The sequence below is a fragment of the Tachyglossus aculeatus genome, chromosome 22 (genome assembly GCF_015852505.1).
Source record: "Tachyglossus aculeatus isolate mTacAcu1 chromosome 22, mTacAcu1.pri, whole genome shotgun sequence".
In the NCBI taxonomy this organism is placed as follows: domain Eukaryota; kingdom Metazoa; phylum Chordata; class Mammalia; order Monotremata; family Tachyglossidae; genus Tachyglossus; species Tachyglossus aculeatus.
This window is the reverse complement of record NC_052087.1, coordinates 44,724,276-44,745,482: the sequence shown is the minus strand read 5'-3', so window position 1 is coordinate 44,745,482 and position 21,207 is coordinate 44,724,276.

Here is a 21,207-nt window from a genome sequence, read left to right as displayed (position 1 = left end):
CTCTTTTAGTTTTGGTTTTAAATCTCTGAAGAGTTCAGTCGAAACTTTTCATCCCCATGGTTTCATGCCAGACTTGAGTCGGGACTTAAGTGCAAAAGCCTGAGGGGCTAGGGAGAAGACAGGAGGGGTTCAAGGAGGATACAGCTGCCCCTGAAGAGCCTCTCACAGATTGTCTTGGGGGAGGTGAGAGGATGGCAGAGACCCTTCTTGAATCCCCAGGAGTGCCTTAGAGATACCCCCTCTCAGGCTGGCACCTGGAGAGTTTCCAAGTACTCTTCCAGTCTCGGGAGGGAAAGTCAAGCAGAGGCAAACCCATTCCATTTCTAGATTGGGCGGTGGCTAGTGAGCGGAAGGCAATCTGATCCAAGTCAAAACTCACCTGTGCTGGGCAGCAGAGGTGTGGGAGAGAGTCGAAGGTGGAAACTCAAGTTTATGGCTTGGAAGGAGGCAATGGTAAACCACTTCAATGTTTTTATCAAGAAAACTCTATGGATGCACTACCAGAACAATTACAGATGGAAACGGGGCCTTCTGGGAGAGATGTGTCCTTGGAGTCACTATGGTTTGGCAACAACCTGACAGCAAGAGACAAGACAAGAACTTGGAGATAGGATCTTAATATTTTGATTCCTGTCCTAGCCAAGGGTGGCCAGGGAATGTGTCTGTTACATTGATATATTTTACTCTCCCAAGTGCTTTGTACAGTGCTCTGCAAAAGTAAGAGCTCAATAAATACGATTGACTGACTGGCTGATTCTGGGGCTTCAGAGACTCACCCTCTGCCTGCCTTCCTGGTTCAGCTCCTTTCACATGTGGCCCCTAGCACGCTCAAAAAGAAAGAAAGAAAAAAAAGGCTGAAATGAAATCATCACCATGATGGAGGAGATCTCAATCTCCTTTGCCCCAGGACAAGAATGCTTCCTTCAGTAGCAGCCTCAATTTCCCAATCCAATCCGAGGCCAGCCAAGACATCCCCTCCTCCGCCTCCCCAACACTGTAATTCGGCAACTGAGAGCCTTCCTAATTGTATGTATGTGTTTAAGCCGTGCTGCGCTTGGTTTATGGAAAACATTCCCCAAACAAGCTTGCGTAAACAAGAATCAGCTGACTGATTTTTGGCTGCTCTGGAGCATTTGAACATTCTTGCTGAGATCCCTGAGGAACCATCCTCTCCCACGTGGACCCTCGTGGGGAGAGGGAGGTATTCTGCTTAACTTTCTCTCTCAGCAGAGCCGGCCTATTAAATGCTGCCAACCATTCATCACCCAAGCCCCTGTGAGCCAGGGTTTCTGCTTCCCTTGTTATCCTCCCTGCTGCTACTGCCCACCTCCTGGGCATCTCCTATTACTTAACCAACACTGCCTAATAATACTAATGATAAGGATATCTTATTATATAATATAATATAATAATATTATCTGGTCGTTCTACCCTTCGCTGCAATCGAGTATCTGGAAAAAAAACAATGTTTTTTGTGTAAGGACTGGCCTTGAGAATACCTTTGGGAGAGTCCTTTCAGCTCTTCTTGGCACCGGGCTCCTTGGCAGGATTTTCTTCTTCTTCTTCTTCCTTCTGTCTCAAAGGGATGAAATAGTTAACAGATGACAGGTAATGGGCTGCTCGCTCTAGCTGCATAAATAATAATGGCATTTATTATTTATTAATGGCATAAATGGTGGAAGCCCCTGGCTTCTGTCTGTAAATACTCGGCCAACGGAAGCAGCACGGCGTAGTGGATAGAGCACGGGCCTGGGAGTCAGAAGGTGGTGAGTTCTAATCCCGGCTATGCCACTTGTCTGTTGCTGTGTCACCTTGGGCAATTCACTTCACTTCTCTGGGCCTCAGTTTGGACAGGTTGTACACAGTCCATGTCCTATACTGGGCTCGCAGTCTTCATCCCCATTTTAGAGATGAGGGAACTGAGGTACAGAGTGTGAAGTGATTTGCCCAGGATCAAACAGCAGACAAATGGTGGAGCTGGGATTAGAACCCAGGTCCTTCTGACGCCCAGGCCTGTGCTCTATTCATTAGACCATTCTGCTTCTTTAAAGAACAGGCTTCAATACCCGTTCTTCCTCCAATTTAGGCTGTAAACTCCATGTAGGACCTGATTAGCTTGTATTCATTCGATCGTATTTATTGAGTGCTTACTGTGTGCAGAGCATTGTACTAAGCATCTACCCCAGTGCTTAGTACTGTGCTTGGCACATAGTAAATGCTTAACAAAAACCATAATTATGATTACTGTTATTACATGTGTTTTCCTGGGGATGTGATTTAGGATAATGACACTGTTGGGAATGTTTTATGGAAGTCTGTCCAGAGCCACAGAACCTGAAGCCTTTCTTTTAGTGGATTCTTGAACCCTCGCCCCCCTCAAATTGTTCCACAGTTGTCGTATCTCTCCCTCACCTCCCTACCCCCAGGTCCCTCTGAACTTGGGTGCAGCTTCCGAGCCCAAGATCTCAGCAGCAAGGATTGAGGCAGAAGGAGGTGGGTGTTGAAAGTAAAAATACCAGACCTATGGATGTCCAGTGCCATCTTTGTTCTAGACAGTGGCAGAGAGGTAGCATGGTGTAGTGGATAGAGCACGGTCCTGGGAGTCATAAGGTCATGGGTTCTAATTCCAGATCTACCATGTGTCTGCTGTGTGACCTAGGGAAAGTCACTTCACTTCGCTGGCCTCACTTACCTCATCTTTAAAATGAGGATTGAGACTGTGAGCCCCATGTGGGACAGAGAGTGTATCCAACCTGATTTGCTTGTATTGACCCTAGCACTTAGTACAGTGCCTCACACATAATAAATAAATAATAATGATTATGGTATTGGTTAAGTGCTCACTACGTGCCAAGCACTGTTCTAAGTACTGGGGTAGATAAAAGGTAATCAGGTTGTCCCACGTGGGGCTCTCAGTCTTAATCCCCATTTTACAGATGAGGTTACTGAGGTGAAGAGAAGTTAAGTGGCTTGCCCAAGAGCACACAGCAGACAAGTGGTGGAGGCAGGATTAGAACCCACATCCTCTGACTCCCAAGCCTATGTTCTTGCCACTAAGCCATGCTGCTTAACAAATACTATTTAAAAAAAGCCAGGCTGCACACTATAAAGCAGGGCAGACATTGCTGTTGGGGTTGCTGGACAGGAAAGGGCTGAAGTCAGCAGGGAAATGTCGGGGCTTGAGCCATCAGGACAACGGAGAGTCTGCCCAGGACTCAGCCCATCAGTATCTAAAGGACATGCAAATATGACCTTTTGTTTGTTTCTTTTTTTTTCCACAAAGCAACCTATGAGACCTTTGAATCATTGTTTTCTCTGTTAATGTTACCCCCTTGGGTTTCTCTCTTATTTGGCGCTGCACCATGTAACTTCTTACAGTCTCATCTAGCACTCAGGTTCTTCAGGCTGGACTATTGGAAAGAGCATGGGCCCAGGAGTCAGGGGACCAGGGTTCTAATCCCGGGTCCATCACTTGCCTGCCATGTAACTTTTCTGTGCCTCAGTTTCCTCATCTGTACAATGGGGATTAAGTATCTGCTCTCCCTCCCCCTAAGACTGTGAGCCCCATGCTGGACAGGAACTGTGTCTGATCTTATGGCATTGTATCTATCCTAGTGTTTAGAAAAGCAGCATGGTGTAATGGATAGAGCCCGAGCCTGGGAGTCAGAAGGTCAAGGGTTCCAATCCCAGCTCTGCCACTTGTCTGCTGTGTGACCTTAAGTGAGTCACTTCACTTCTCTGGGCCTCAATTACCTCATCTGGAAAATGAGGATTGAGACTGTGAACCCCACATGGGACAGGGACTGTCCAACCCGATTTGCTTGTATCCACCCCAGCACTTAGTACAGTGCCTGGCACATAGTTTAGCACTCAAAAGTACTATTATTATTATTATTATTAGTGTTTAGTACACTGCTTGGCATCCAACAGGCACTTAGGAAATACCAAAGTTTATTATCACATTCCATGTCATTCATTCAATCACATTTATTGAGCACTTACTGTGTGCAGAGCACTGTACTATGTTGCTGAGTTGTGGCTTAAAGGGTGAAGTTTTAAATAGTGGTGAGACAGTGGGACTGAATGACTTCAGAGGAAATATAATAGTTATGACTTTCATTCCTGGTATCCTTGGCTATTAACCAGGTTACCCTTCCCCCTCGCTGCCCCTTGGCAACCTTATAAATGGTTTCCTTGCATCCCCAAATCTGCATCCCTCCACTCTCCAACTAAATACCCTCCAACCCCAAATCACTTCCTCTCAAACCCTACAGCACTTCAGCATATTCTCTCTTCCACCTGGCACAGGATTTAGATTTTTTTTTTAAATAAATCTAATTTAACCATTTTTAAAAAAGCTTGTAGGAAAGCAGTGTGGTCTAGTGGAGAGAACACGGGCCTCAGAGACAGAGGACCTGGGTTCTAGGTTCCAGTCCCAGCTCTGCCAATGGCTTGCTGTGTGAGCTGGACTAAGTCACTTAACTTCTCTGTTCCTCAATTCCCTCAACTTTAGAATGGGGATTAAATTATTTATTTATATTAATGTCTCCGCCTCTAGACTGTAAGCTCCTTGTAGGCAGGAAATGTGTCGGTTTATTGTTCTATTGTACTCCCCTAAGTGCTTAGTACAGTGCTCTGCACACAGTAAGTCCTCAATAAATAGGACTGAGTGACTGACTGTGTTTACTTCTGCTGACATAGACATTGGCTGTGCTACCCTGGAGCCCTTCATGTGCAGTGACTTAACAGCAAAACAACAATGATGGGCCTTTCCTTTACTCCTGCTACCTGTTTGACAGACTCAATTTTGGGGCTGGGGCCAATCTAAATCCTGCTTAAATTCCTTAATAATAATAATATCTGTGGTATTTGTTTGTCGGGCACCGTACTAAGCACTGGATTGGATATAAGCAAATTTAGGTTGGACACAGTCCCTGTCCTGCACAGGGCTCACAATCTTAACCTTCATTTTACATATGAGGTAACTGAGGCACAGAGGAAATGAAGTGACTTGCCCAAGGCCATACAGAAGACAAGTGGCAGAGCCAAGATTAGAACCCATGGCCCTGTGACTCCCAGGCCTGTGCTCTATCCACTATGCCATGCAGCTTCTTATTATGCCCTGCTCTTTATCTGTAGAGAGTTGAACTACTCTTTTTCTAACTTAGCTCTTGGCAGCCCCTTCAGAGCAGGGATCACATCTACACCTCTCTGGTTTTGTACTCTCCCAAGCGCTTAGATCAGTGCTCTGCACACAAGTGCTCAGTAAATACCATTTATCTCTTGGAGTCAACTCCCATTGATTTACCTGATGACTATTTGGGTAGGAGGTGACATAAGAATAATAATAATTGTGGTATTTGTTAAGCGCTTACTATGCACTAGGCACTATACTAAGCCCTGGGATAGATACAAGAGAATAGAGTTGGGTACAGTCCCTGTCCCACATAAGGCTCACAGTCTAAACCTCCATTTTACAGATGAGGAAACTTAAGCACAGAGACGTTAAGTGACTTGCCCAAAGTCTCATGGAAGGTAACCAGCAGAGGCATGACCGGGATGAGAGACAAAGAAGAACAATGAGGTTAACATCTCTGCCAGAGCTTATTCATCTTGGGGATGAAAGTGCAAGTACTTGGAAACCAGACAACATCACTTGCTAAGCCCAAATCAGGCCCACTGCATTCTCAGCCCAGCCAATGCTAGAGTAACTCCCGTTGGCTTTGCAGGTAACACCATGTTTGGCTCTGGTTTCTGGCAGAGGGTAGGCAGCTCAAAACCACAGACCTCTGCAAGACCTTCTTCCTCTAGCCAGAGCCAGACTCTACCTGGAGGGCACAAGGTAAATCCATCTACGACAAAAGAAGAGCTGCGAAATTGTGTAGTCCTTTCCATTCATTAAAAACCCCATCCGTGCTTGGTGGAGTGGTGGTTCTTGATAGAATTAAAAAGAGCAGTGGATAAAGCATGGGCCTGGAGTCAGAAGGTCATGGGTTCTAATTCTGGCTCCTCCAGTTGTCTGCTGTGTGGCCTAGGGCAAGTCACTTTACTTCTCTAGGCCTCAGTTCCCGCATCTGTAAAATGGGGATTAAGACTGTGAGCCCCATGCAGAACAGGGACTATGTCCAACTCGATTTTGTTTGTAATAACAATTAATCATGGTATTTGTTGAGCACTTACTATACCAGGAATTGTACTGAGCACTGGAATAATAATAGTATTTGTTAAACACTTGCTATATGCAAAGCACTGTACTAAGCACTGGAGTGGATACAAGCTAATTCATTCATTCATTCATTCAATCGTATTTATTGAGCACTTACTGTGTGCAGAGCACTGTACAAAGCGCTTGGGATTCATTCATTCAGTCAGTCAATCATATTTATTAAGCGCTTACTGTGTGCAGAGCAGTATGGACACAGTATGGACAGTATGGACACAGTCCCTGTTCCCTGTGGGGCTCCCGGTCTCAATCCTCATTTTACAGATGAGGTAACTGAGGCATAGAGAAGTGAAATGACTTGCCCAAGGTCACACAGCAGAAGTGTGACGGAGCAAGATTAGAATCCATGACCTTCTGACTCCCAGGCCCATGCTTTATCCAATACTCCATGCACAGTGCCTGGCACATAGTAAGCACTTAACCAATACCACAATTACTTCATTATTATTATTGTTATTAATATTATTTTCAGTTCCTGTGGGACCAGTAACCCAGGGGCATCTTGAGCCCTTGCCAATTAGTCCCCTTCAGGGCGTTGTTTCTCACTGCGCCTTTCTAGTGGGGCAAATCCTGCCAGCCCCTTAGAGGCCCGATGCCATTCGTCTCCTCGTCCTTCATTGACTTGGGTGGGAGTGTAGGACAAGGGAAAAGGGAAAAAGGAGAAAGCAAACTCATCAACCACCGAGTGATGGTCGAGGGTTCTTCACAGCCAGGGTAAATGTCTATCAACTCTGCTGTAGTAAGCTCCATGGCCTAGGGCCAGAGCACAAGCCTGGGAGTCAAAGGACCTGGGTTCTAGTCCCGGTTCAAGCACTTGTCTGTTGTTTGACCTTGGTCAAGCTATTTCACTTTTCTGTGCCTCGGTTACCTCATCTGTAAAATGGAGATCAAGACCATGAGCACTATGTGGGACAGGGACTGTGTCCCATTTGATTACCTTATACCTACCCCAGCACTTAGAACATGCTTGACACATAATAATAATAATATATTATAATATAATAATAATAATAATTGTTATTATTATGGTATTTGTTAAGCACTTACTATGTGCCAGACACTGTACTAAGCTCTGGGGTGCTTACAAGCAAAAATAAGGAGTGGGGATATGACACCGATTGTTACAGTTTCTAGGCTGTCACTCAGGGCAGGCGGTGCTGGAGCTACCGACTCTTTTGTATTGTATTTTCCCAAGCACTTAGTACAGTGGTCTACATACCCTAAGCACTCAGTTAATACCTTTGGGTGAGATGCCAATGGAAGGTTGAGGAGACCGCAGGACACTGAAGCATGAGGAAAACGAAAAAGCAGGGAGATGCAGTTCTCTCTTTTTCACCATTAATGTCAGTCAATCATATATATTGAGCTCTTACTATGTGCAGAGCACTCTACTAAGCACTTGGGATTCATTCATTCATTCATTCAATCGCATTTATTAAGTGCTTACTGTGTTCAGAGCACTGTACTAAACGCTTGGGAAGTACAAATAGGCAACATATAGAGATGGTCCCTACCCAACAACAGGCTCTCAGTCTGGAAGGGGGAGACAGACAACAAAACAAAGCAAGTAGTCAGGTGTCAATACCATCAGAACAAATAGAATTACAGTTATGTACACATCGTTAACAAAATAGAGTAATAAATATGTACAAATAAAATAAATCGAGTAGTAAGTATGTACAAAAATATACAAGTGCTGCGGGGAAGGGAAGGGAATAGGGCAGAGGGAGGAAGGGGGGTGATGGGGAGTGGAGGAGGAGGAGGAGAGGAAAAAGTCTCAGTCTGGGAAGGCCTTCTGGAGGAGGTGAGCTCACAGTAGGGCTTTATAGGGAGGAAGAGAGCTAGTTTGGCAGATGTGTGGAGGGAGGGCATTCCAGGCCAGAGGTAGGACGTAGGCCAGGGATTGATGGCGGAACAGGTGATAACGAGGCACAGTGAGGAGGTTAGTGGCAGAGGAGCGAAGTGTGCGGGTAGGGCTGTAGAAGGAGAGAAGGGAGGTGAGGTAGGAGGGGGTGAGGTGATGGAGAGCCTTGAAGCTGAGAGCGAGGAGTTTTTGCTTGGTTCGAAGGTTGATTAGGCAACCATTGGAGATTTTTGAGGAGTGTAGTGACATGCCCTGAGCGTTTCTGTACAGAGATAATCCGGGCAGCAGAGTGAAGTATAGACTGAAGCGGGGAGAGACAGGAAGATGGGAGATCAGAAAAGAGGCTGATGCAGTAATCCAGTCCGGATAGGATGAGAGATTGAACCAACAACGGGGCGGTTTGGATGGGGAGGAAAGGGCAGATCTTGGCGATGCTGTGGAGGTGAGACAGACAGGTTTTGGTGATGGATTGGATGTGTAGGGTGAATGAGAGCAGAGTCAAGGTTGATACCAAGGTTGTGGGCCTGTGAGATGGGAAGGATGGTAGTGCCATCTACAGTGATGGGAAAGTCAGGGAGAGGACAGGGTTTGGGAGGGAAATAAGGAGCTCAGTCTTGGACATGTTGAGTTTTATATGGTGGGCAGACATCAGATGGAGATGTTCTGAAGGAAGGAGGAGATACCAGCCTGGAGGGATGGAGAGAGAACAGGGGTGGAGATGTAGATTTGGGTGTCAACCAGCATAGACATGATAGTTGAAGCTGTGGGAGCAAATGAGTTCACCAAGGGAGTGAGTATAGATGGTGAACAGAATGGGATCGAGTAATGACCCTTGAGCATAGTACAATATAGCAGTGAACAGGCACATTCCCTGCTCACAGTGAGCTTACAGCTGCAGGAGGATAAGTATAATAACAAGCCTCTCAAATTTATTTTCTGAACACATGTGGGATTCTACTGAGCCCATTCAATTGGTCAATTATGTTTACTGAACACTTATTGTGTGCAGAGCTTTGTATTAAGCACTTGGGCCAGTACAATATCATAGGGTTGATAGACACAATCCCTGCCCAATAAAAGTTTGCAGTTTATAGGGAAGGCATACATTAAAATTGACCTTAGGCAATTCACTTCACTTCTCTGTCTCAGTTACCTCACCTGTAAAATAGAGATTAAGACTGTGAGCCTTATGTGAGACAGGGACTGTGTCCAACCTGATTAATTTATAATAACTGGAGTATTTGTTAAGCTTTTACTATGTGTCAGGCACTCTACTAAATGCTAGGGTGGATACAAGCAAATCGGGTTGGATACAGTCTCTGTACCATGTGGGGCTCACAGTCTTAACCCCATTTTACAGATGAGGTAACAGAGACCCAGAGAAGTGAAGTGACTTGCAGAAGGTAACACAGAAGACAAGTGGCAGAGCTGGGATTAGAGCCCATGACCTTCTGACTCCCAGGCCCGTGCTCTATCCTCTACATCATGCTGCTTCTACCGCAGCATTTAATGCAATGCCTGGCACATAGTAAGCACCTATATACCATAAAAAATTAAAATGAATTACAGCTAGGGAAAATGGTAGAATAAAAGGCTTTCCAATGGACCTCAAACTTAGCCTAGAAATTCCAGCCATTCTGTCATTCCTCGGTACCTTTCCAGAACTGATGTCTGCTTTCGAGATGCTGCAGCCGAGATCCCATTGCCAGCACTAGAAAACACGGCTACCAGTGTTGCCAGGAATTCCCATCCATACAAAACTTTGTTCGGGCTCTCCCCCAGAATCGATCGTAAGTGTTCATCCTCATTCTCTTCCTAAAACCGTAAAACCCAGGGAACCAAGGCAGAATTAGATGTAGTTTTATAATCTCTCTGAGGGTTTATGAACACGGCCCCCGTCCATGGCAAAGTGAGACACAGGGACAAATCGCTTCCTACCTGCATCTTATTTAGCTCGGCTGGGGACACAGACAACCTTTGGCCAGTGCAGCTGGTTTTATAGATATATCTGTAGAGGGTTGAACCACTCTTTTTCTAACTTGGTTTTCTCTCTCTTTTTTTTCTTTTTTAACATGTGAAGTGTTTTAGATCAGATACATGTTAGCAAAATAGACTAGTCATCCATTGCTAGAAAAAGAGACCAGATGTCTTTGAAATCATCTAAATTGTCTCTATTTTTAAAAGGTACTCTTTCCATAGCTGCCAGATCTGAAAGTCCAATTTGCCAGGATAATATATCCGGTATGGATAAAGATTTCCAAACTTGAAATATCGGTCGCTTAGCAACCAGAGAGGCTTGAAGAACCCCGTTTTGGATGCCCGTTCAGCTATGTGTCGGTGACTTTACTTTTCCTTCCCGTAAAGAGGAGTCAGTTGGTAAAGGAAAGTTCGAGAATTAAAGCAACATAACCCCCTGTGGATCTCAGTGCTGACTCTATTGGGGAGAATGCTAAAATCCCCCTCCAGGTAGGGAAGCAGCGTAGCCTAGTAGAAAGACCATGGGCCTGGGAGTCAGAGGACTTGGGTTCTAATCCCAGCTCCTCCACTTCCCTGTTGTATGATGCTTGGTAAGTCATTTCACTTCTTTGTGCCTCAGTTCCCTCATCTGCAGAATGCGGATTCAATACCTCTTCCCCCTCCTATTGAGACAATGAGTCCCCTGCAAGACCTGATTCTCTTGTATCTACCCTAGCTCTTGGGACAGTTCTTGGCACATAGTAAGTGATTAACAAATACCACAATTATTACCTGTCTGGGAGCTGTAGGAGAGATCACAGAAGTGAGAAAAACACATGAGCAGGCAGTTCATCACTACTTATATTTGGGAGGAAAGATCAAACGGAAAAGAACAATGGTAGTCTACAAATGGGACCCAGACACATTTTCACAGGACTAGTCACTGGTTTAAGGCTGAAAGTATTTTAGAAGCAAACACAATTTTGCCTTAAAAAAATTTTAAGAAATGCATTTATCTCATTTATCTTTCTCACTACTACTATATTTAAATGTGTTCTATTCCATGTGATACATGTCCACTTCTAGACACCCAGAATCTGATGCTTGGCTTAGTTCCACATTTATTCATCAGTCAATAGTGTTTATTGAGCAATTACTGTGTGCAGAGCAGTGTACTAAGCTCTCAGGAAAGTATAAAATGACTGAGTTGGAAAACTCATTCCGGGCCCATCAAGGAGCTTACTACCTATCTGGTTGCATTACCATTTTTAAGATCCTCATAACTTATTGAGTTATTTGCTGCCACGAGTGTAGCGGATGGAATTCAATGATGAGCTATCAGTTTTTATAAGGAAGAGACTGGGTTCAGAGGAGGGAGGAGAAATGAAATATATCCTGACAAGTAATTTTTGGCAGCTTGTGGTTTGATGCTAGATTCATACTCTTCCAAAAATTAATACGCTTTTGAGTGGGCAGTGACCTTGAGTTCAACATTGGATAGGGAAAATCATCCAGCCCTGAAAAGGACAAGGGAGTAGGCCCTAGGCATATGATAGAGAATTTCAAAAATAGCTTTGGATGCAAACATTTTTGCAAACTATCTTACAAAACTGGTATTTGTGAGCCTAGGTTCCCCAGTTTCACCTTTCTCCCTCAGGTCATCTAGGCAGTAAGTTCATTATGGATAAGGAGATGTGTCTGCCAACTCTGTTGTACTGTACTCTCCCAAGTGTTTAGTCCAGTGCTCTGCAGAGTAGTGGCTCAACAAATGCCACGGAATGATTATACCCCATTACACACCCAGGATGCTGATACTTTCTTCTCTTAGAATGTGAGCTCCTTGAGAGCAGGGATATTCATTCAGTTCATTCAATCTTGTTTATTGAGCACTTCCTGTGTGCAGAGCACTGTACTAAGCAATTGGGAAAGTACAATATAACAATAAACAGACATATTCACAGCCCACAGTGAGGTTAATGGTCTAGAGAGGGGGAGACAAACATCAATACAAATAAATAAATTACAGATAGGTACATAAGTGCAGTGGGGCTGGGAGGGAGGAAGAGCAAAGGGAGCAAGTCAGGTGACAATGAAGGGAGTGGGAGAAGTGTTGGGGGGGCAGGTGTAGTCTAACTCTACTGTACTCTTCCAAGCTTTTAGCACAGAACTCTGCACACAGCACTCTGTGCACAGAGGGTGATCCAAAATAATACCGATGTATCACCTGGCCACAAACATGTGTCAAGATCAATCTTCCTTCCACCTACAGCTAGAAAGATTCTCATATCAATGGTATTTATGGAACGCTTACAGTGTGCCGAACACTGTACTGAGCACTTGGGAGAGTATGATACAACAGAGGTGGTAGATACATTCCCGGCCCACAGGAGCTTACAGTCTAGAGTGGAAGATAGACATTAATATAAATAAATAAATTAATTACCTATATGTATACAAGTGCTGTGAGGCTGAAGGTGAGGTAAATGCCAAATGCCAAAGAGTAATAACTATGATGATATTTGTTCATTCATTCAATCATATTTATTGAGCGCTTTACTGTGTGCAGAGCACTGTACTAAGCACTTAGGAAGTACAAGTTGGCAACATATAGAGACTGTCCCTACCCAACAACAGGCTCACAATCTAGAAACAGGCTCACATTGCTTATTATGTGCTAGGCACTGTACTAAGCTCTGGGTTGGATAAAAGCAAATCGGGTTGGACACAGATCCAGACATAGTCTGTACCTGATGGGTTTGGACCACACAGCTCACATAGTCTTGTTGCAATGTCAAAATATGTAGAAGTAATAGTAATAATAACAACAATGATGGTATTTGTTTAGTGCTTACTATGTGCCGGCACTGTTCTAATTGCTGGGGTAGATACAATATAATTAGGTTGTCACACAAGGGGCTCACAGTCTTAATCCCTATTTTACAGATGAGGTAACTGAGGCACAGAGAAGTTAAGAAACTTGCCCAAAGTCACACAGCTGACAAGTGGAAGAGTCAGGATTAGAACTCATGACCTCTAACTCCCAAGCCCATGCTCTTTCCACTAAATAGAGAAGCAGCCTGGCCTAGTGAATAGACCCTGGGCCTGGGAATCAGGAAGACCTGGATTCTAATCCCAGCTCCTCTACTTGTCTGCCATGTGACCTTGGGAAAGTCACTTCACTTCCCCTTGCCTCAGTTGCCTCATCTGTAAAATCATCATCATCATAATAATAATTATGGTATTTATTAAGTGCTAACTATGTGCCAAGCACTGTTCTAACTGCTGGGGTGAATACAAGATAATCAGGTTGCTCCACATGGGGTTCAAGGTCTTAATTCCCATTTTACAGGTGAGGTAACTGAGGCACAGAGAAGTTAAGTGGCTTGCCCAAGGTCACATAGCAGACAAGTGGTGGAGCTGGGATTAGAACCTATGTCCTCTGACTCCCAAGCCTGCACTCTTTCTACTAAGCCATGCTGCTTCACGTGGGTATGAAGACTGTGAGCCCCATGTAGGACAGGGACTGTAACCAACCTGAATATTTTGCACCTATCCCAATGCTTAGTACAATGCCTGGCACCTAGTAAATGCTTAACAACTACCATAAAAAAGTAGTATTTATTGAGCTTCCACTTGGTGTGGGGAACTATACTAAGCTCTTGGGAAGTATAAGGTAAAGAAATGCTCTGTGTTCCGGGTCCATAAGGAGCTCATACTCCAAGGGGAAGGGAAACTATAAAAATATTTGTGACACTTTGTAAATAGATAAAGTTGTCATGGGTAACATGGTTGTGCAGGAATTCAAGAATTTTAGATGTGTTATAGTTGATTCTCCCAAGTGCATAGGACAGTGCTCTGCACATAGTAAGTGCTCAATGAATACCACTGATTGATCGATTGATTGATGTGTGCCCCTGAAGGTTCAGATTAGGAGGAGCACGAGTGAGAAAGAGAGTACCAGGGAAAACACATGTAGAAGCAAAGGAGAATAATGCCAGCTCTTGGAAAGTGGCCAAGGCCAATAAATGCTCTGAGAGAAGGTAGTACAGCCTATAATAGTAATAATAATAATTCGGGTATTTGTTAGGCACTTACTTTGTGCCAGACACCGTATGAAGTGCTGAGGTGGATACAAGCAAATCAGCTTGGACACAGGCTTGGTGGAAAAGCCCTCCTTTTTCCAGACTAAACCCCCTTTTCCCTCAGCTCCCCCTTTTCCCATCACCCTGACTCTCTCTCTCTTTGCTCTACACCTCCCCACCCCACAGCACTTGTGTATATATGTACATATCTATAATTCTATTTATTTATATCAATGCTTATTTACTTGTTCTGAGGTGTATATATATATATATATATATATATATATGCATATATATATATATAATTCTACTCATTTATATTGATGCTATTGATGCCTGTTTACTTGTTTTGATGTCTATTTCCCCGCTTCTAACCTGAGCCCATTGTGGGCAGGTTTGTCTCTTTGTTGCTGAATTGTACTTTCCAAGGGCTTAGTTCAGTGTTCTGCACACTGTAAGCACTTGATAAATACGAATGTATGAATGAATGGAAAGAGTACAGGCCTGGGAGTCAGAAGACCTGGGCTCTAATCCCAGCTCTGCCATTTGCTATGTGACCTTGGGCAAGCTACTTCCCTGTGCCTCACCTTCCTCATCTGCCAAATAGAGATTCAATAGTTGTTCTCCCTCCCTTCCTAGACTGTGAGCCATGTATGGGGCTGAGAAAGATTATCCTGATTGTCTTTACCTCAGTGCATAGCATGTGGTAAGTACTTAAAAAGTACTACAATTATTATCATTAATAAGGGTGATTATTTAGAAGGAGGAACACCCAAACTAAAAAGTAAGATTAAGACCAGCCCAGTCTTGAAGGGACCCTTGGGTGTCATTTGGGGAAAGACGGTATATTGTACCTTAAACCGTGAACCCAGGAAATCTTAGGAGTTCCCCAGCAGCCCTGTTTGAAGAAAGGCTTCTCTTTCATCCTGTGCCTCGTTGTCTGTTCCCAATTGCTCTTTGCTTGGACACTGGACTGACTGGCATCCAGGCCTCTTTTTCTGAACAAGACACTCACCTCATCCAGATTGCTTTACATCCCTTTAGACGCCAGAGTTTTCTGTGAGGACAAGAAGGATTTCTTGCTGAACCACAATTATTTTCACACTTAAGTAACTTGGAAGGAAACCAAGCGATCTTTTAGAAAATGCAGAAAATCAAACCAGCTCCGGAACAATGTTAAATGCCAGAGCTTCGCCAGAGTTGGGCCGCTGAAGCCGGCAAGCGGAATTGCTCTAAGAGCAGGTCTGTAGCCAACCTGCTCAAATCCCCAAGCTGGAAAGTGGGACTGGTTTCTCCCTTATTCTTGTGCCTCCAGCCGGGCAGGGGAGAGAGTCCTGCGATTTGGCTCACATCTCTCTTTAACTAAGGGAGCCCAAACCTTCTGTCGAGACGCATGACCTCATTAACCATATTTCATGTTCCTCATTGAAATGCGGTCAAACAGATCTTGGGTTTAACCAGTTCCAAACCTTCCAACTGCCAGTAGAAAATAAGGGGCGGGAGGGGGAGATGGGCCCGGAGAGGTTGTCAGCTCAGACAAGACCCCTTTTTTTCTCTCCGGCTGAATTCAACAGAAAAGTGTGGGCTCCATTCGGAACATCCATCACTAATTAAATCTTAGCACTGTAATTCATCGAAAACAATTACCGCATTTAGAATTTTTCAAGGAACCATTATTGCTGCCTCGGCCCTTTTAAAAAATATGCTCCCCAAAGGACAAAATGTGATCCATTAATATGTATGTATTATGACTTTTTTGTAACTGGAAGACTGCTGACGTCTGTGGGTATGGAACCATTTATAGGTTGTCGACAGTCTCTTAGTTGACTTGCAGTTTTAAGTGCCGTCTTTTCTAAAACCTAAAAAGCTATGATATTAATTACCTTTTTGCCTTCAGTCTGATGCAGACTCTTTTATTTTCTGGGCCTTACACATTTTCTGTTATCCCACTACATCTATGGCTCTTGGAACACTTGAAATAATTGCTAAGCACAGAGCAGGGAGAAAATGTCCAGCAAAAATCCTGTGGACAATCAAGTATTCATGTTGATAGAATAGCACTGATTCTGTAAGCCCTGACTTTCAGGCAATTTCTCCCATTGAGTCTGGGAGTTCTCGTAAGCCTTTTGAGAGCAGGTAGCGTGTTTTTCATTCATTCATTCAATCAATCATATTTATTAAGTGCTTACTGTGTGCAGAACGCTATACTAAATGCTTGGGAAAGAACAATGCAACAATAAAGAGTGACCATCCCTGCCCAAAACGATCTCTCAGTCTAGAAGGGGGATGACAGACTTCAAAACAAATAAACTTCCCCTGTACTTAGAACAGTGCCCTGCATCTAGTGAGTGCTCAATGAATAATATTCAATCAATCCATGGTATTTGTTCATATGCCTTTGTTCATTCATTCATTCATTCAATCGTATTTATTGAGCACTTACTGTGTATTGTACTAAGCACTTGGGAAGTACAAGTCTGCAACACATATCCCCCGCTGCCCCATTCCTACAGAACTTAGGTACAGACCTGTAATTTGTTTATTTATATTAATGTCTGTGTCCCTCCTCTCTAGACTGTAAGCTCGTTGTGGGCAGGGCATGTGTCTGCTTATTGTTGTATTGTACTCTCCCAACCACTTAATACAGTGCTCTGCACACAGTAAGTGCTCAATTAATATGATTGAATGAATGAATGAATTTGTCAAGCACTTGCTGGGTGCAGAGTAGTGTACTAAGTGCTTGGGAGGATACAATACTTGATTAATAGAATGATGGGTCCCTACAGGAGAAGCAGAGTATTTGGGTTCGTGTCAAAGGAGCCATGGAGCCATCTATTATGAAGATGGGGGAATGTTATAATAATAATAATAATAATAATAATAATGGCATTTATTAAGCACTTACTATGTGCAAAGCACTGTTCTAAGCACTGGGGCAGTTACAAGGTGATCAGGTTGTCCCACAGGGGGCTCACAGTCTTAATCTCCATTTTACAGATGAGGTAACTGAGGCACAGAGAAGCTAAGTGACTTGCCCAAAGTCACACAGCAGACAATTGGTGGAGCTGGGATTTGAACCCATGACCTCTGACTCCAAAGCCCGTGCTCTTTCTACTGAGCCACGCTGCTTCTCTAAATGAGGGTGACACGGAACTCCCTCAGTCCAAGTGCCCATTCCTCCAAAACGGCAATGAGCGTCCAGTACATTTTGAAGTTGCGGAGTTGTCTTCTTTTCTTTCTCCCACCCCCTCCTCCAAAGGGTCAGCTGTTCCTCTGGCTGAACCGGGTTGGTAGGGAAAATCAGTGATTCAGGCTGGCACTGCCCCTCCCCACTCGGCTCCTTTTAAACGCATTAAGTGCGGTCAGTTTGATTTTTTTGGAAATGAAATAGAAAGCACTACTAAAAAAATGTCCATTCTTTTCCCTGATCGGTCTATTGTCACATGCATTTGGCATTCATTAGGAGGCTAGCTCCGGGCGTCTCCAGGCTTGTATTCGGGCCAGTGGTGATTTGGTTTATGGAGATCATATGGCAGGGAAACAGACCTTGAAAGGCAGAGCTCTAAGAAGCACATTTGATGAATTTCCTATGATTTGCGTGTGAGTTTATTCTTTCCTGTTGTGGAGGAGACACCCCCATGGCACACGCACCCGGCCACGATGAGTCTGAGCGAGGGGCCAATTAGACGACAATATGGGCCCTGTTTGTTTTTTTCTTTTTCGCACATCTCGGGTTGCATTTCCTATCGGGGCAGGAAAATGAGAAATAAGGAAGGCCCTGTAAAGGATCCAAACATGGGCAGGAAACCACACAGAGTGAAGGTTGCCTTTGTCATAAACAATTAATGTAACCGCGGAGGCTGGAAAAAAGAAGCCACCGCAGTCGCTGCTGGCGGCCACGACGGCTCAGAAGGAACTTGGGGTGCATCCTGTCTCCCTCCCCACTCCCCGGCTCTGGGTCCCGGGTAGAGGTGGCAGGCGATGGGGATCGTCCCAGGAATTGTTCATCTGGGGAAGGGGAATTCCACCAGCTCCCATTCATCTGAGGGGTCCTACTCACTCTGGCACTGTCTAGGAACCTCCAGATTTTCTCCTCCGCTCTTAGAAGCAGCATGACATTCATTCATTCATTCATTCATTCATTCATTCATTCATTCAATCGTATTTATTGAGTGCTTACTGTGTGCAGAGCACTGTACTAAGTGCTTGGGAAGTACAAGTTGGCAACATATAGAGACAGTCCCTACCCAACAACGGGCTCACAATCTAGAAGGGGGAGAGAGACAACAAAACAAAACATATTAACAAAATAAAATAAATAGAATAGTAAATATGTACAAGTAAAATAAATAGAGTAATAAATCTGTACAAACATATATATAGGTGCTGTGGGGAGGGGAAGGAGGTGGGGGAGAAGGGGAGAGGAAGGAGGGGGCTTAGTCTGGGAACTCCTCCTGGAGGAGGTGAGTTCTCAGTAGGGCTTTGAAGGGAGGAAGAGAGCTAGCTTGGCAGATGTGTGGAGGGAGGGCATTCCAGGCCAGGGGGAGGACGTGGGTCGGGGGTTGACGAGGGACAGGTGAGAATGAGGCACAGTGAGGAGGTTAGTGGCAGCAGAGGAGTGGAGGGTGTGGGCTGGGCTGGAGAAGAAGAGAAGGGAGGTGAGGTAGGAGTGGGCGAGGTGATGGAGAGCCTTGAAGCCGAGAGTGAGGAGTTTTTGCCTGATGTGTAGGTTGACTGGTAGCCACTGGAGATTTTTGAGGATGGCAGTAACATGCCCAGAGCGTTTCTGCACAAAGTTGATCCAGGCAGCAGCGTGAAGTATAGACTGAAGTGTGGAGAGACAGGAGGATGGGAGATCAGAGAGGAGTCTGATGCAGTAATCCAGTCGGGATAGGACAGGACATGGGCCTGGGAGTCAGAAGGTCATGGGTTCTAATCCTGGCTCCGCCACTCTTCTGCTGGGCGACCACAGGCAAGTCACTTCACTTCTCAGGGCCTCAGTTACCTCATCTGGAAAATGGGGATTGAGACTGTGAGCCCCATGTGGGACAGGGAATGTGTCCAACCCGATTGGGTTGTACCCACCCCAGTGCTTAGTACAGAACATGGCAAATACCACAGATACTATTATTCGATGGATTTAAATTCTACTCACTCCCCTCTCCTTGTTGCTCTTTTCCCCACTCCCTTTCCCACCCCCGTACCCATCTCCTTTTTCTAGTAGTTTAAAAATGCCACTTTTCATTAATTTGACTGAAATGTCATCAAGTAGTTTAATGCTCTTTAATGTCCTTGTATCGTTTACGTTTTTTGAACAGTGTGGAAATGAATCCCATCTGTGGGTTCCCAAACATCAAAAAAGTTTGACAGGCTGTTTAGACACGCTACTTCACATCACATTAGCGTGGACAGGGTCCGGGAGCTGGGGCCCAAGGCCTGGCCTGAGGGGGACCACCAGGCGCTGCCCCCTCCTTCGGGTCCTAGAGTGACGGATCACTTACCTCATCCAAGTCAATCACAGAGTATCTGGGCCTGGAAGGCAGCCCAGAGGCCCCGGGAAAAGTGTGAAGCCTAAATAAAAAATGAGAAATGATTCAGGAAAATCTCTCTGCCTTTCTGGTGCCAAGAACCCCCCCCCCTTTTCCCCCTTCACACCCCCCCACCTCAGTCACAATAGCTTTTTCATAACATGGGCGAGAGGCTGGTTAGAATGCTGTCTGATTCTTTCATAAGCGATTGGTTTCCTTTACTTTCATTCTTTTCTTTTTTTTTCCCTGAAGAGAGGAAAACCCTCCACTGTTCTCGGGCCAGATTTAATTTAGCCATTTGCGATCGAGGTGGGCGGGTTATAAAACAGTCATGAGCTGGACCCTCTGCCCAGGCGTGGAGTTTATAAATGAGAGCCAAATCCCTCATCGCTGTAGGTGCTGCTTAAGTGCTCATATCATGATCCTTCTCTTTGCCTGGCTGGGGCCGTTTAGCCATGCCAGTCCCATTCAATAAACATCTCTCACACGCTCACGGCACCTCAAACACCTCAAACACCTTTTAACCCCTGCCCGCTGCTTGTCCCCGACTTCATCCACGTCAAATACGGACTGCCCAGGTTAATTTACCAAGTGACATATGTATTTCATTGTCCTCCTTGGCCCCTGAGCAGAGTAAATCCCCTAACCTAGATAAACAGCACTGAGGGACTCTGTGGGCCCTGTGCCATGCTGGAAAGGGGAGTTGTAAGGGTGGCGAGAGGGAGGGCACTTGAATCCAAAATTTCCTGGTCTCTTGCCAAGGCTGGGGAAGCCCTTCATTGTAATGCATTCCCTGCAAAGAGAGATGTGGCTTTTTATTTCAGGAAAACAAAAGCGTTCATTCTTCCCAAGACATGGGGAGTAGCAGAGAGTGGATTTTAACTGTTAATCATTATCGTTGAATGGATAATAATGTCCACCTCTCTGAGAGACTTAGAATGCTTCACCTGTATTTTAATACTCTTATTTTGCATTTCCATCCAAAAATATCCTTTAAATTTAAATGGAGCTATAAACAAATAAACTACGGTTGTCTGGCATTTTTAGGACAAGGTCACCCATTTTTAATGACATAGTAAAGAGAAAAATTCTCTTAGACAATTAGCAGCAGCAACACACCCTGCTGCTTTTTTTTGTAGGAAGAGATGACTGTCTTTGTATACCATGCAGAGCTGATTCCTGGGAAGAAGGGAGGGCAGGGAGATGTGAGATTCCCTAGGGCAAGGTAGATATTTAGCTATGAATCCCGGAAAGGTTTGAAAGCTTGAGAATGGGTTCGAATGTGTCTCTGGGCTGAGGCTTCAGTTTTGTAATCCATTTTCAAACTAGAAGCCATACTGGTATATGCTGAGCTCCCATTTAGTGCTTGGGAAAGTATGACCCGAGCAAAAGACTTGTCTCTGACAACAAGGAGCTTACAATGGAGGTGAGCTACATGGTAAACCCACTAGATTGTAAAATTCTTGAGGGCAAGTTTATTCTACTTCATTCTGCTCTTCTGAGCACTTAGAAGTGTGCACAGTAAGCAATCAGTTAACCTTATTTATTGAGTGA